This window comes from Lissotriton vulgaris, chromosome 11, assembly GCF_964263255.1.
Source record: "Lissotriton vulgaris chromosome 11, aLisVul1.2, whole genome shotgun sequence".
NCBI lineage: Eukaryota > Metazoa > Chordata > Amphibia > Caudata > Salamandridae > Lissotriton > Lissotriton vulgaris.
In genome coordinates, this window is record NC_141699.1 from 10254989 (window position 1) to 10271028 (window position 16040).

Sequence of the window (16040 nt, forward strand, 5' to 3'; positions counted from 1 at the left end):
GCATACCAAGGGCTCTAGGGGAGGAGGTAGATATAGCGTAAACACAGGTTCACAATTAAACATACATCGAATAACGCCAATAAATAATTGTCCAATCATATACTTGCTTTTATGTAAAAGTAGAATTTATATATGAACATGAAGTATAATACGGCACACCACAACTAATAAACACAGTGTTCTTACGCAGGCCCACTGGCGTTACTCAGGTCAGCTTCTCCTCTCCAACCTTCCTGACTACGGACTTTTGTTATTCCCAAGTGACGAGAAGTGACATCCAAGCCAGACACCACTACTGATTTCAAGTCTTAGAAGTTCCATTCAGTTCAAAATGTGGCCTGGTGGGCCAGTATTCAGTGAAGTGATAATTGCTTTCCTTAGAGTGGTGGTTCAGAGTCCCCGGGCTTTCATTGGCAGGCCATCGGCAAGCAGAAATCTCGTGACTCGAAGCAGCAGGCATCCACGGCGCTCCTCCGGTGACGCAGTAAATTTCTCTCAGAGTCCAGTGGTAGGTTTTGGGTGCTCAGCAATTCAGGTAGTTGAAACATTGCTCTTCCGCTGCATGTCACAAACCCCTTTGTCCCAATTGCTGCATGCTTTCCCAGGGCGACGGCCGTCTCATTCAGGGCCGGACTGGCCGTAGCGGGCACCGGGCAATCCCCCGGTGCGCCGCACGGGTAGGGGGCCTGCAAAATCGGCCGAAAACCGGCTCTGGCAAAGAGGGAGAGGGAGGGGCAGCTGAGCACTTTGCCAGGGACGGTTTTGGTTCCCAGTCCGGCTCAGGTCTCATTTCACCACTGGGTTGAAACAGCATACACAGGGCGATGGCTCCTCCAAGTCCGGCACTCCTCAGGGCAATAGCACAAATAAGGTTACAGCCCTCTTTGGGTCACAACGCTGCACAGGGTAACAACGGCCCTTCACTTGTAACAGCGCAGCCGCAGAGCGACGGCCCTTATTCCGAACCGTGAAACTACCTAGCATATGGGGGTTGTAACAGTGAATGCGGTCACCTGGTCCGAATGTTGCAATAGTCTAATCTTCTCTGTGGCCCCTGTAGGAAGCTGGCTTTGTATATACTATATCAAAGTAAAGTATAGTGTGCACAGAGTCAAGTGGATCCCCAAAGGTTTACAGAGGTAAAATTAGATAATACCTTACTCTCTATTTGCGGTAGTGTGGGCGAGCAGTAAGGCGTTATCAGAGGCTGGTGTTAAGCATTTTTTGTACACACTCAATCAAGAAATGATTTCACACACTGAAAGACTGAATCCAGGCCAACTGTTTGTATAAAAAGTTACTTTGTTATTTTTATTACCAGAACCACAATTTACTTAGTAGCAGGTAAGTAATACTTTAAAAAAAAAAATACTTTTCAAAATACGGTGTGTACTGGTTTTGTAGAAGCCTACAAGCTACTTTGCACTGGAGAAGATGTGTAGTAAACTCTTTAGGATACTTGTATTTACTTTAGATTAATTTCTAATTACTTTTCTAACTTAGTGAAAAACAAACTATTAACACAGTTTAGGCACTGAAGTACATCAGTAAGTAGGACAACTCAGTTGTAGACACTAAGTCACTATGTTGCGATACAAGGCAGAGTCAACACTGAACATTTTTCAGAGAAAAACCACATCACGCACTCCTATGGGGGAAACGAAGGTGGCAATTGCAGGTAAGTAAAACAACTTTTGGTGTGGTCCTTTTGGGGGTACAACCAAGGGTCCCCAACGTTCAATTCTGCACCACCAGCGGAACTAGGGCAGCCGCGTGCAGAGTGACAATATTAGTCAATGGGGATTAGAGGCACATCGGTTGAAGGCTGCTCACGGGAAGGTAAAGCGGTCTTGGAGGGTGATCTTCAGGAGTTCAGGTAAATACAAAGGAGGACCTAAGGCCGCATTAAAACTACACCACTAGGGGCACAAGGTCGGCCGGGTGCAGGGTGCTCACACAGCAGTGGGCAGCCAATGTTACCCTATGGAGATCGTCAGTTCCGGTTTCGGCCTGCAGGCTCAGTCCAGGAGGTCTCTTCAATTAAACCAACAGCCAGGGGAAGAAGTTGAGAAGTTGAGATGTCAGGGGACCATTGGATCTGGTCACCAGGACTCAGGCCGGAGGAAGCAGGGGTGTCTTTGGACGTTGGGTTTCTCCTGATCGGGCAAGTCATGGTTGAGGGGGGGGGGGCATTGTGGAGAGGCTGCCGGTGTCAGCACTGGACCTTGGAGGTGACACCCCTCAATGGTTTGGAGGTCAGGACCGCCAGGGAACCACTTCAGGACCAGTGGACCCTCTGGACCCGGGTCATGGACAGCGGGTGAAGAGGTAAGTCCTGGAGCAGGGTTTCTCGGTTACTCAGGGTCTTGATCTTCTTTTGTGGACAGGGCAGCAGTCCTCAGGAGTCTAGAGTCTTCATTGAAGCAGGGGATCAGCCCTCACCAAGTCTGGAGGTTCCTGATAATTTTTGGAGCCGTCATTCTTTGCATGGGAGTTTGGAGCTGCAGGCAGGCCGGTAGTCAGTTGGACATGGAGTCTTCAATGCTGCGAGGTCTTCGGGTTCCAGTCTTCTTAGGTCATCAATTCTGCTAAGCTGGGTTCAGGGGTGCCCCTAAATACTGTATTTAGAGGTGTTACTGGGGTAACAAGGTAATAGCCAATGGGCTACTGACCTTAGGGTGACTACACCCTTAATGTAGTCACCCCACGTGGGGGAGTGGGCACAATTCATGACCATGAATGGAGGGTGCCAGCCATCTGCAAGATGGCGGGTGTGAGAAGCTGGCTTAGTATATGGTGCACAGTTATGTAAGTGGGCACCCTGCACTAAACCAGACAACCCTTATGGTGATTTTAGTGGTCTTAGAGAACCTTAGAAAGCTCTCTAAGTGGTAGCTGTAGAGAGCAGCCTTCAGGATTAGTCAAGGAGTGTAAAGCAGGTTGTTTTACCAGAACATATTCTTACTGAGATAGATTAAGTTAAAAAGAACCACACAGCGTATTTTTAAAAATATGTATTTATTACAAGTCACTCACTAACACATACAGATATCCGCGACCAGAAGATATACACAATGCACACAATACTTTGCAATAAAAATAAGTAACTAGCACAAATACACAGTGGTCACCAGGGGGAGACCAAACCATATACTAAAATAGTGGTATGCGGATCACGACTCGAGTCAAGACTACACCCAGAAGAGGTAGAAGTGCCAGGGACCCAAGGAACCACCCAAGGTAAGTAACTAGGAACCCCACGGAGGCCGTGTGCAGAGTGGAACCATGACCCCGGGCTCAATACAAGACAATGGGTAAGTCGCTGTTGTACTTTAGGTCTCGCCTGTCGATGCGCATGCGCATCGAGCTTGCGAGACTATGGGGGCTTATCCACTCTTTAACCAACTTGCAAGGAATCGTGGCGATTCCTTGCAGTGCACGAGAAATTTAAGCTCAATGCGCATGCGCATTGAGCTTAAAAGCGCGTGCACATGCCCCCAGCCGCCTGCCTTGCCTACTCTCTCTCTCTCTCACAGCCTCCCCCAGCTCCGCCCCCTCACTTCTTGATTGCACGGCCGCTAGGCCGTGCCTCCCCTACTCTCCTCCCCCCTCCTCCTACTCTCCTCCCCTGCCTGCCGTGTCGCACCTCTCCCCTCTCCCCGCTCCGCCCCCTCCCCTGCCCGCCGTGTTACGGTCTTTGCAACTCCCCAGCCATATGTTGCTTTGTTTTCGCTGCTTTACACGATAAGATCAAAGAGCTGTGAATAACGCGAAGAAAAACGCGTCGTGTTCCCATAGTAACGTTTTCCGGATTGGACGTTTTTCCGCCAATCAAAAAGCATATTAGACCTCCACCAACGCTTGTATAAAGGCGGAAGAAGTCGCTGAACTGCGCCCTTCTTCGCAAATATAAACAATGTGGACAATATAACCTTTAAAACATTCAATGATATGGGTAATAAATTCTTTGTTGTTGTGTCGCCCCACATCCGCCTCTCACCGCACCGACGCCACCTTGCCTCAGACGGCCCCCTCCCTCCTCCCCCCCCCCTCTCTTTCTCGCACACTCCACCCCGCCGGAGCCTCGCATCACTCTGCAGTCTCTGCCTCGCGCCCGGCATTGCCCCCTCCCCTTCAATCTCTCTCGGGCACAATCCACCCCGCCGGAGCCTCGCATCACTCTGCAGTCTCTGCCTCGCGCCCGCCATTGCCCCCTCCCCTTCAAGGGGACGGAGCACGTGCTCTCATTATCTCACCTCCCTTTATAATTAATTTACGGTCTTTGCAACTCCCCAGCCATATGTTGCTTTATTTTCACTGCTTCTTTGTTGTTGTGTCGCCCCACATCCGCCATTCTCACCGCACCGACGCCACCTCGCCTCAGACGGCCCCCTCCCTCCCCCCCCCCTCTCTTTCTCGCACACTTCTTTCGCCTCCCTTTGAACTTCTCCCAGCTCAATTACTCTCCCCCTAATTTCCCATCACTTCCCTTTACAGCTCTTTTTCGCTCTCCCTCACAAATTCCCCCTCCTTTCCAATTCCAACAGATCACCCCTCCCAATACTGTTCGTCACTGGGCTATAAGTGGGATGCAAAGGTGTTTGGGGGAGGGGGTCTCCAAAAGGTGTTTGGCCTATTTAATTTATTTCCATAGTATGTGCCACCCAACCTGAATTTTGGTTCCTCTCCCAGCTTTCCTTTATTGCATCCAGTTATAGAACACAAAAATTGACGTGCACCAAAAACCTAACAGGACTATTGCAATTTATTTATTTATGTGTTTTTAACATAGCGCGTACTTTACCCAGAGTTGTCAGAGCGCTTTAGACTAGAGCGAAGTAAATTACATAAGGAAAAAGTGACATGGTAGTAGACAACACTACTTATATGTACAGCAGTTACTCGTGACGTGAGTTACAGATTAACAAATTACATATTCACTCAAGATTACATATTAAGTAAAATTGGAGCGATCAAGGCTGCACAGCTACATAATATATATTTTTAAAATTGAGACAGAGGGTCCTAGTAGCTCTCCTGAGTGTCATGTAACAATCGGGGTCATGACCTGAAATGAGGGGGTATGTGCCAGGTGGGGAGTTTGGCTTTCTCAATGGTCGTTTGCTGTTGAGTAACAGCAATAATTTCGTTGACAGTAATTAATATCAAAAATGTTTCAATTCCACCACACCCACATCCACCACACCCACATCCACCACATCCACCACCACATCCACCTCCACATCCACCACCACAACCACCACCGCATCCACCACCACAACCACCATGACATCCACCACCACATGCACCACCGCATCCACCACCACCACCGCATCCACCACCACCACATCCACCACCACCACCGCATCCACCACCACATCCACCATCACCTCCACATCCACCATGACATCCACCACCACATCCACCACATGCACCACCGCATCCACCACCACCACCGCATCCACCACCACATCGACCATCACCTCCACATCCACCATGACATCCACCACCACATGCTCCACCGCATCCACCACCACCACATCCACCACCGCATCCACCACCACATCCACCATCACCTCCACATCCACCATGACATCCACCACCACATCCAACACATGCTCCACCGCATCCACTACGACCACATCCACCACCACATCCACCGCATCCACCACCACCACCACATCCACCATCACCTCCACATTCACCACCACATCCACCACCAGGTGCAAATGCAATGTTCTTGGATTTTCGTCACAATAAAATACACAACATAATCTTCACAAAATTAATTTTCAAACGTTTAAGCTATTGCCATTATAAATTACAATAAATTTTATTTAAGTATTAATTATTTACAAAATTAAAAGCCATTGTTATTTGCAATATCAATACATCTAAGTCACGTAAAGACAACACACATTGCATTACAAATGCTATAGGTGTCACATTTGCAAAACTTAAAACTATTGACATTGTAACTGACAAAGCTATTACTTTTGCTATTTTCAAAACCAACACATAAATAAAAAAAGTGTCCTTTACAATACCAATTGCTCAAACTTTCTTAATGCGAGACCTATTGCATTTCCAATGCTTGTTTTAAAGAAGGACCCTTTCCAGTACACTTTGAAAAAACCTCGTGGAGGACAGAAAGTTGGAGAGCCCCCCCACTCATGGATACCCTAGGAACCAGTATACCTACACCAGGGAAGCCAGGGGCATAGGTGTGAAGTGGCGTCAGAAACCGCCATCAAACTCAATGGAGAACGTCAGGAAGATGCTGCTGCTGGAGAAGGAGAACGTGTCCGGTGGAACCCAAAGGTGGATTCAAGATGAGAAGTATTTGCAAGGAGAGGGGACAGAGTCTATGCCACTCAGGAGTGATCAGGAGGCACAGAAGACGAATGCCCACTGATGATGGGTGTTGCAGGGCAGTGACGGGGAGGAGCAGCAGCTGTGAGGACCAAGTGATGCTGTGGAAGACCAGGAGCTGTTCATGAGCTATCCCACGTCGGATGTCAAGAGTTGAGGGGTCGGAGTCTGCCGAGAGCACCAACAAACCTTGGCAACTACAAACAACGTGGAAAGGGAAGAAGGTGCAGTGTCAGTACCAGCAAGGTCCAGGTGACTTACCACAAGCAGGGGAGTTGGGGCAGGCCCGAGCAATCCAGGGAGCTTGCAGAAATCAAAGGAGACTATTGAGAGTAGTGCAAAGACAACAGTTGATGGAAAGAATGCAGAACAATGTCATACATTCACCCCAGTACAGAGATCTGGGCCTAAATCCATCGTTTTTTGCTCACCATGACATTCCAGTTTGAACCCAGCCATATGCAAATCAGTCTTGACCTTGTGCCCCATGGGAACAGTCTAGCCTGGACGGCCAAGCCAGGTCCTCCCTGGAATGGAAACAAGCATCCTAGGACCGGTTTCGGGCTTTCAGCCCTCATCAGCCAAGATAGCTTGATCCAGTGGCATGGAGAGCACGGGACTCAAGTCTGAGCATACCCGTCCCACTCGGGGTGCCAAATACAAAAACAACAGTTGATGGACAGAATGCATAAAAATGTCATACATTCACCCCAGTACGGAGATCTGGGTCTTAATCCATGTTTTTTTTGCTCACCGTGCCATTCCAGTTTGAACCCAGCCATATGTAAATCAGTCTTGACCCTGTGCCCCATGGGAACAGTCCAGCCCGAACTGCAGAGCCAGGTCCTCCCTGGACTGGAAACAAGCATCCTAGGACCAGTTTCGGCTTTCAGCCCTCATCAGCCAGGATAGCTTGATTCCAGTGGCATTGAGAGCACGGGACTCACGTCTGAGCATACCCGTCCCACTCGAGGTGACAAATGCAAAAACAACAATTGATGGACAGAATGCAGAACAATGTCATACATTCACCCCAGTACAGAGCTCTGAGCCTACATCCATCGTTTTTTTTGCTCACCATGCCATTCCAGTTCGAACCCAGCCATATGCAAAACAGTCTTGAACCTGTGCCCCATGGAAACAGTCCAGCCAGAACTGGCAAGCCAGGTCCTCCCTGGACTGTAAACAAGCAACCTAGGACCGGTTTTGGGCTTTCGGCCCTCATCAGCCAGGATAGCTTGATTCCAGTGGCATGGAGAGCACGGGACTCACGTCTGAGTATACCCGTCCCACTCGGGGTGACAAATGCAAAAACAACAGTTGATGAACAGAATGCAGAACAATGTCATACATTCACCCCTGTATGGAGATCTGGGTCTCAATCCATCTTTTTTTTACTCACCATGCCATTCCAGTTTGAACCCAGCCATATGCAAATCAGTCTTGACCCTGTGCCCCATGGGAACAGTCCAGCCCGAACTGCCAAGCCAGATGCTCCCTGGACTGGAAACAAGCATCCTAGGACCGGTTTCGGCTTTCAGCCCTCATCAGCCAGGATAGCTTGATTCCAGTGGCATTGAGAGCACGGGACTCACGTCTGAGCATACCCGTCCCACTCGGGGTGACAATTGCAAAAACAGTTGATGGACAGAATGCAGAACAATGTCATACATTCACACCAGTACAGAGATCTTGGCCTAAATCCATCTTTTTTTGTTCACCATGCTATTTCAGTTTGAACCCAGCCATATGCAAATCAGTCTTGACCCTGTTATCCATTGGAACAGTCCAGCCCGAACTGCCAAGCCAGGTCCTACCTGGACTGGAAACAAGCATCCTAGGACCGATTTCGGGCTTGCAGCCCTCATCAGGGTATCCCCTTACGTGGGTCCCGTGCTCTCTACGCCACTGGAGTCAAGCTATCCTGGCTGATGACCGCTGATAACCAGAAACCAATCCTAGGATGCTTGATTCCGGTCTAGGGAAGACATGGCTTGGCAATTCGTGCTGAACTGTTCCCATGAGGCACAGGGTCAAGACTGATTTGAATATGGCCATGTCTGAACTGGGGTGGCATGGTGAGCAAAATAACGATGGATTAAACCCAGATCTGTGACTGGGGGGTGAATGTTTTGCCAATGTGCAACATTCCGTCCATCATCTTGTGTGTTTTGCTGTTCACCCTATGTGGGAAGGTTATGCCCAGACGTGGATCCTGTGCTCACTATGCCACTGGAGTCAAGCTATCCTGGCTGATGACGGCTGATAGCCAGAAACCGGTCCTAGGATGCTTGATTCTGGTCCAGGGAAGACATGGCTTGGCAGTTCGGGCTGGACTGTTCCTATGAGGCACAGGGTCAAGACTGATTTGCATATGACTCTTGAGAGTACCCACTGGCTGGAGGCACTGGAGTCGCAAAATGACATCGAGCAGCTCACCAAAGATGTAGGCCCATGGTGCAATTGATATGATGAGGAAGGAAGCCAACAAGCCTTTGCAACGGCAAGTTGATGCGGTGCACAGAGGCTCAGTTCCAGCGGTTCTAACGAGGGATACTGGCCTCAAACTTGGGGAGAGGACAGGGCAGGCCTCGAGGGATATGAACAGCCACCACCTGTGTTGCTGTGCCTTTCGGGGTCCGTGGGAGCTCAGGATCAGCAGACCGGTCAGCTTCGTGCAGTGCCTGAAGATGCAGGGAAGTGGCTCCTTCACTTCAAGGGAGATTCCTTCAGGTGTCTTGAATGACCACAGGCCCTGGAAGGTTCCTGTATGGAGCATGGGCACAGATGTTGCAGCAGACTTGCAGGGCGACGAGACCAGGAGTAGCAGGAGCCTTCCCAGTTGCAGGCTCGATACCCAAAGCAAAGTCCAGAATGCCCAGACGGTCGAAGAAGTGGTGTCTTAAAATGAATCTTGTCCCACGACTAATCTAGGGTACCATCTACAGGTAAGCCCTTTAGTACTCTACAGAAAGAGTGGGGACGATTCAGGGTTCCCTCCCAGGGAAGGGGTTGGGCAGTGGGGCGGCTACTCCCATGTCCTTTGTCCAGTTTTGGGCCAGAGCCAACAGCTACCTGAGCTGGTTTGAACTGGACTATGCAAGGAGGGCACACAATGTGCCCTCAAGCAGACTGAGTGGCGCTGGCAAGAACTCCCACCCTGCCCCAATACACTAAACCCTGTCTGGGAGTTGGTCACACCTCCTTGGGACAGGATACCTATTGTACTGCCTTTCCCTCCTACAGCTTGGCTCAGCAGCAGGAGGGCAGAATTGTGTGCCTGGTCGACAGCAGCCATAGTTTGCTCTCCGGGTCTAGAAGACTGGTACCGGGAGCACCGAGGGCCTCTGGGAGGAGCTTTACGGTGCATGGAATCATACCGCCCACAACGCTTACGGTGCAGGGGTATGATTCCAACATTTTTGATACCAAACATGACAGGGTTCGTTACAGCCAGTTTAGAGATGGTCATCGCGTAATGACGCATGGCCACTCTAAGTATCGTAAAGGCTGATGCACTTACAACCCGGGAGAATGGACTCCGAAGGTTGTAGGGGCATCCTGTCAATGCAGGGTGATCCTCACCCTTCGACCCGAGCCCCGTGCCATCAGGATTGAACGGCCTGTTTTAGGGGTGACATAGGTTTTAAGAGCAGTGACCTCAGTTATAGGGAAACCTATATCTGTCGTAAGTGGTGCTAGCACCCTGTAATTACAGTTTGAGTGATCCCCCATGGGTGGCATAATGCATTTTTCAGCAAACGGGGACCCTGGTGTACCTATGCCCTGGGTACCTCAGTACCATGTACTAGGGACTGATAAAGGTACCCTAGTGTCCAATCTGGGATGTACCTAAGTACTTACCATACCAATTTAGGGAGAAAGCACAGACTGGGGTCCCGATTAGCAGGATCCCAGTCAAATTCAAAAAGCTTTATTCGGTACATTTTGCATGACCATAAAAGCATACTAAAAACATAAAAGAACAAATATATAATTTACACAATATCTATTAATTTACAAATACAGTCTATATTTCGATAAATCCAAGAAAACGATTCAGTACAAATGCATTAAAATCTCATCAATTCATTAATATTAAAAAATAAATCATCACATGGTGCGTAAAGTGTATTCAGTTTTAAATATCGCTCATATTGAATATTTAGCATTATATTATCCATCTTCAGTTATCATAATTCTCATAAATTAAAGCCTCCAATTGGGAATAAGTCTTTCTTTTCTTAATTGAAATTTGAATGAAATTGCAGGCAGCATTCATACTTTTTTCATCCTCCAAGCTACATATAATATTAAAAGCTTGTTTATAATAATATGTATTTGTTTTAAAAAGAGGTTTCAAAGCAAATTTACGAATGTCCCTGTAGAAATCACAAAATAATAAAAAGTGCAGCGTGATTTGCGACGATTTTCCATCGCATTGACAATTTGGTAATAAATGATACCTTCTCCCATTCTTGGGGAATGCAACCAAATAACGTAAGGTACCAAATCTTAATCTGGTCAGAAAGAACTTATGCTGGACATTTCTTACTATAAGAAGGTAGGGCTGTATGCCCATAAAAAGAGGGTGTTCATAATAAGATGCTCAGCATTCTGAGCGGCAAAGCCCCTGTGCCACTTCAGAGTTTGGTGTCCCACTATGAGCCTACCCGCAATTTACGGTCCTCTCAGACGGGACTACTTGTGGTGCCCAGAGTTAGGAAGGCGCGGATGGGGGGGAGATCTTTCAGATACCTTGCTCCCAAGTGCTGGAATGTCTTGCCCCCAGACTTGCGTCTTGAGCCATCAGAGGCCCTGTTTAGGAAAAAATTAAAAACTTACCTTTTTAGCAGGTAGCTCCTGGGGGAGGGGGGGATGGCAACTGCTCACTTATCATAGCGCGGGGACACGCCTTCTGGCGTCACCAGGCGCTTTAAAAATGTCCAAAAAAAAAAAAAAAAAAGACATAAAGCTTTGTTTTGTTATTTGCTCACTCTCCCTTGCTAGGTCCATAGCAGCAATAAATCTTCTTTTCAGTTCTTTCTTACTATATTCTATAATGGACATAGGTTCCTTAGGTTCTAGAATTATTTTGCAACTTTTTAATAATGTTTGTATATATTCTAGCCACAATATTTTTCTGCTATTATCTAGAGCCAAACAGTCAAGTATTATGTTCTTTGTGACCCTAGCTTCTTCTAGCGTCCAAATCCCATGCCATAATGTTAACCCAGCTGTTTTTATAAAATTAGTAATATAAGGGACAGACAATTCTCTATGAGCTAAACAATTTGATGTAGAACTTGGGACTGCTAACAAACGTTTAAAGAACGTATTCTCCTGTCTTTGGAAGGTTGCAATATTAGCTCTCCCCCATAATGCTGCACCATAGCATGCAGTCGAAACAGCTTTAGTTCTATAAAGGGAGAGCATTTCCCTTATGGTTTTATTTCCTATTTTTTCTGAGAATCTGAAAATGCCCTCTATACTTCGAGTAAATTTTAAATTTGATAAATTAATACGCGAGCCCCATGTGCCGTTTTTATTAAACAATAAACCCAAATAAGTAAAACTCGAAACCCTCTCGATCGCAATGCCATCCACATAATGCTTTTTAATCATTCTTTTGTTTTTGCCACAGGTCATGACAAAAGTTTTGGTTAAGTTCAATTTTAAATCCTTTTCAGTCATAAAGTGTGCAAATTTTTCAATCAGGCATTGCAGACCATTTGCTGTCCTTGAAATAAGGACAGCATCGTCTGCATCAATGAGCACTGGTGTAGCGCGAGGTCCCACTCTCGGTGCATCAGCCTTAAGATTTTGCAAAAAAAAATCAACGTTGTTTATATATAGTGACAATAAGAGGGGTGTTAAAACGCACCCCTGTCTTATCCCACACGTTACCCTAAAATCAGGCGTACAGTCACCTTTTAAAGCGAATCGAACTCTGGATAACAGAAAAGTATAAATCCGGGATAGGTGAATGACAATATCTTTGGGGGCACCTATCTCAACCAGTGTTCGCCACAGTTTTTCATGATTTACCAGGTCAAAAGCACTGGTGAGATCCACAAAACAAAGGTGTAGGCAACCCCCTTTTGGTAGAGTATATTTTCCCACCAGGAGATCCAAGTTTACGCATTGTTCGATTGTCCCTATACCTCTCCTGAACCCATACTGGGCCTCTGAAAGAATGTTATTTTCAGAGGCCTAGGATTCTAGTCTTCCCAATAGGACTCTCCCCATCAGTTTCGATGTAGAGTCAAGGAGGGATAAGGGGCCATAGCACTTGGCATTTCCTCTATCCTCTTTTTTGAATATAGTGATTAGAACGCTTTCAACCCAGGATGTAATCAATTTTCCATCAAGGGTTGAATTAAACAAATTCTGTAAAACAGGTGACCAGAATTCAATATCATGCTTAAAAACATCAACAGGGACCCTGTCGGGACCAGCAGCTTTACCACTAGCACTTTTATTAAGTGCTCCTTTTATTTCTTCTATAGTTATCAAGGGTATCCCTACAGGTTCTACGGTTATAAAAAATGTTTCCTTCTTTTGCGGGGTATTTATCCCTCCTGGATTAAAAATGCCTCCGAAATGGGTTATCCAATCCGCAGTAGGCACTAGGACATCTGTTTTTACGGCTGCGGCATCCCTACAAAAAGGATAATTCATTGTTTTCCAAAATAAAGTTGTATCCCGGATTGCTGCAGCTTGAACTAATTTGTCCCAGGCCTCTTCTCGGATCTCTGTTTTCCTGACATTCAGAGCTAAGTTGTATTTTATCCTTAATTCTCTTATTTCAGCGTTGTTCCTAGGTTTAATTCTTAAAATATCTTTCCGTTCCCTATTCAGCCTTAAACATTCCTGATTAAACCATCTAGGTTCTTGGTTACGTGCTTTAATCTTCTGTTTTATTTTTAGATCATCATCTATTTCAGTAATGATGTTAAAAAATGCACCAATAATATGTGAATTAGTTGATGCACCATCTAAACAGGTGTCAATTTAGTGTTGTTTCTTCTCTGTAAGATTTTCCATAAACAAGGAGGGATTTACTCCTGACCATTTTAAGGAAACTCTGTTAGTACTTGGGGAACAATATTTTACTCTGCTAGTCCTAGATATATTTATCTTCAAGGTCAGGACTAAAGGGTGGTGGTCACTAAAAAGACTTGCACTAACTATAAGGGAGCCGACTAGTTCCCTATGCTGTTCAGTAACAATGAAATGGTCAATCATAGAGAACGATCTAGCACCTACGAATGTATGGGTGGGCGATTGTTCATCTACATCCTTTACTTCAAAAACTTGCCAGATCATATTTATGGATGGCAGAATTAATAGCTTCTCCATACATATCATGGGGAAAATGGGAGATTTGAACTCAATAATCATTTAGATAAGCACATTGTTTCTCAACTGTGACTCTACATTTATCTGAGTTAAAGTCACCAGCCCATATGAGCATATAATCCCCCCCCATCCCTATCAGGAAATCATCGAGATCATTTTCTAGGGAGTTAATTACCTTGGAGCACAAGTTACTACTTGTATAACGATATATCTGTAAGAGACATTAGTTAGTGATAGATTCCTTACCTTAGAATATCCCCAGGCGTCAGATTGGATCCGGAAACTTTTGCGTAGCAGTACCCTTGCGCGTCGGTAGGCGTCGTCTGCGGCTCCGCGTCCGTCGTGTGCGCCGTGATGACGTCGTCGGAGTACTTAGACGCCGCCTCCGCGTGCTGACGTCCATTCTTAGACACAGCTTTCCGTGCCAGAAACGCAGAGCTATGCTAAAAACAAACACTGGTGCCTTGAAACTAGGGCCCTGAAAGGGGATGACCTTAACCCTAGATATCAGTTCGCAGAACGGGGAGGATGGGTGGGTCGGTAAGGAATCGATCACTAACTAATGTCTCCAACAGATATATCGTTACACAAGTAGTAACTTGTGCATCTGAAATAGACAAGTTAGTGATAGATTCCTTACCTTAGAATAGATACCCCAGCAATACCAACCCTGGTGGTGGGTCTGCGAACCAATAATCACACCAGAAAGTCCTGGAGGACGGAACGGCCAAAGAAGCCATCCCTCCGGACTTGACTGTCCAGGCAATAGTGTCTTGCAAACGTGTGCAGCGAGGCCCACGTAGCCGCCTGGCAAATGTCCTGAAAGGGAACACCTCGGCCCAAGGCAGTTGTAGTCGCTGTGGCTAGAGTGGAATGAGCCCTCAGCCCAACAGGGGGTTCCTTCTTTGCCAAGGAGTAACACGCCTGGATACACAAGATGATCCACCGCGAGATGGTCCGCTTGTGCACCGCTTTCCCCTTCTTAGCACCCACGTAACTAACAAAGAGTTGGTCATCCACCCGAAACTGGCGTGTGCGGTCCAGATAGAACGAGAGCGCACGCTTTGGGTCCAGACGGTGGAGCCTCTCTTACTCTCTCGAGGGATGCGGAGGCGGAAAGAAGGTGGGCAAGGTGATGGATTGCCCAATGTGGAAGGCCGTGACTACCTTGGGTAGGAAAGAGGGCCTTGTCCGTAAAACAACCTTGTCCGGATGGACTGAAAGGAAAGGAGGTTTACAGGATAGAGCCTGGAGCTCACTCCCTCTCCTGGCAGAGGTGATGGCTACCAGGAAGGCAGTCTTCAAAGTGGGAAGGCAAAGAGGACAGTTGTGAAGTGGCTCAAAGGGAGAGCACATCAGAAAAGTAAGAACCAAGTTCAAGTCCCACTGAGGCATCACAAAGGGAACAGGAGGGAACGTATGTGTGATGCCTTTCAGGAATCGATTAACAATAGGGGACTTGAACAAAGAAGGTTGATCCGGCAGCCTCAAAAAGGCTGAAAGAGCAGAAAGTTAGCACTTTATAGTGCCCAGAGCAGAGCCCTGCTGGGCAAGAGAAAGAAGAAAGAGAAGAACTTCAGAAAGAGGGGCATTGAGGGGATCCACAGCCTTTGCTGTGCACCATGCCACAAATCTGTTCCACCTGCAGGCGTATACCGATTTTGTGGAGGGACGCCTGGCTGCCAGAATGATGTTACAGACTTCAGGAGGCAAGTCAAATGGCCTCAACTGTCGCCGCTCAATCTCCAAGCATGGAGGAGGAGACTGGACAGGTTCGGGTGGAGGACCGTCCCCTGCTGCTGCAACAGAAGGTCCTCCTGAAAGGCAGACGAACCGGGGGATCGACTGACATACTGAGTAGCTCGGGATACCAGTACCTTCGTGCCCAGTCCGGAGCCACAAGGATGACTTGTGCCCGGTCGCGCCTGATCTACTTCTGGGCAGAAGTGGTATAGGCGGAAAGGCGTACAACAGACCGCAGCTCCACTCGCGATGAAAAGCGCCTTCGAGCGAGTGCCGCCTTGGAAATTCCAACGTGCAGAACTGATGACATTGCGCTTTCTGTTCGGTGGCGAAAAGATCTAACCAAGGCTCTCCCCACTGCCGAAAGAGGCCTTGCGCCACGTCCGAGTTCAGACGCCATTCGTGATCCATCATGCACCGTAGGCTGAGTTCGTCCGCCCTGGCGTTCAGAGAACCTGCCAGGTATTGAACCACCAGAGTCACGCCCTGAGCCGTCCATCACCACCCCCTTTTGTACCGCTTTCGGCCACCATAAGTGTGGCAGGGTATGCTCAGACGTGAGT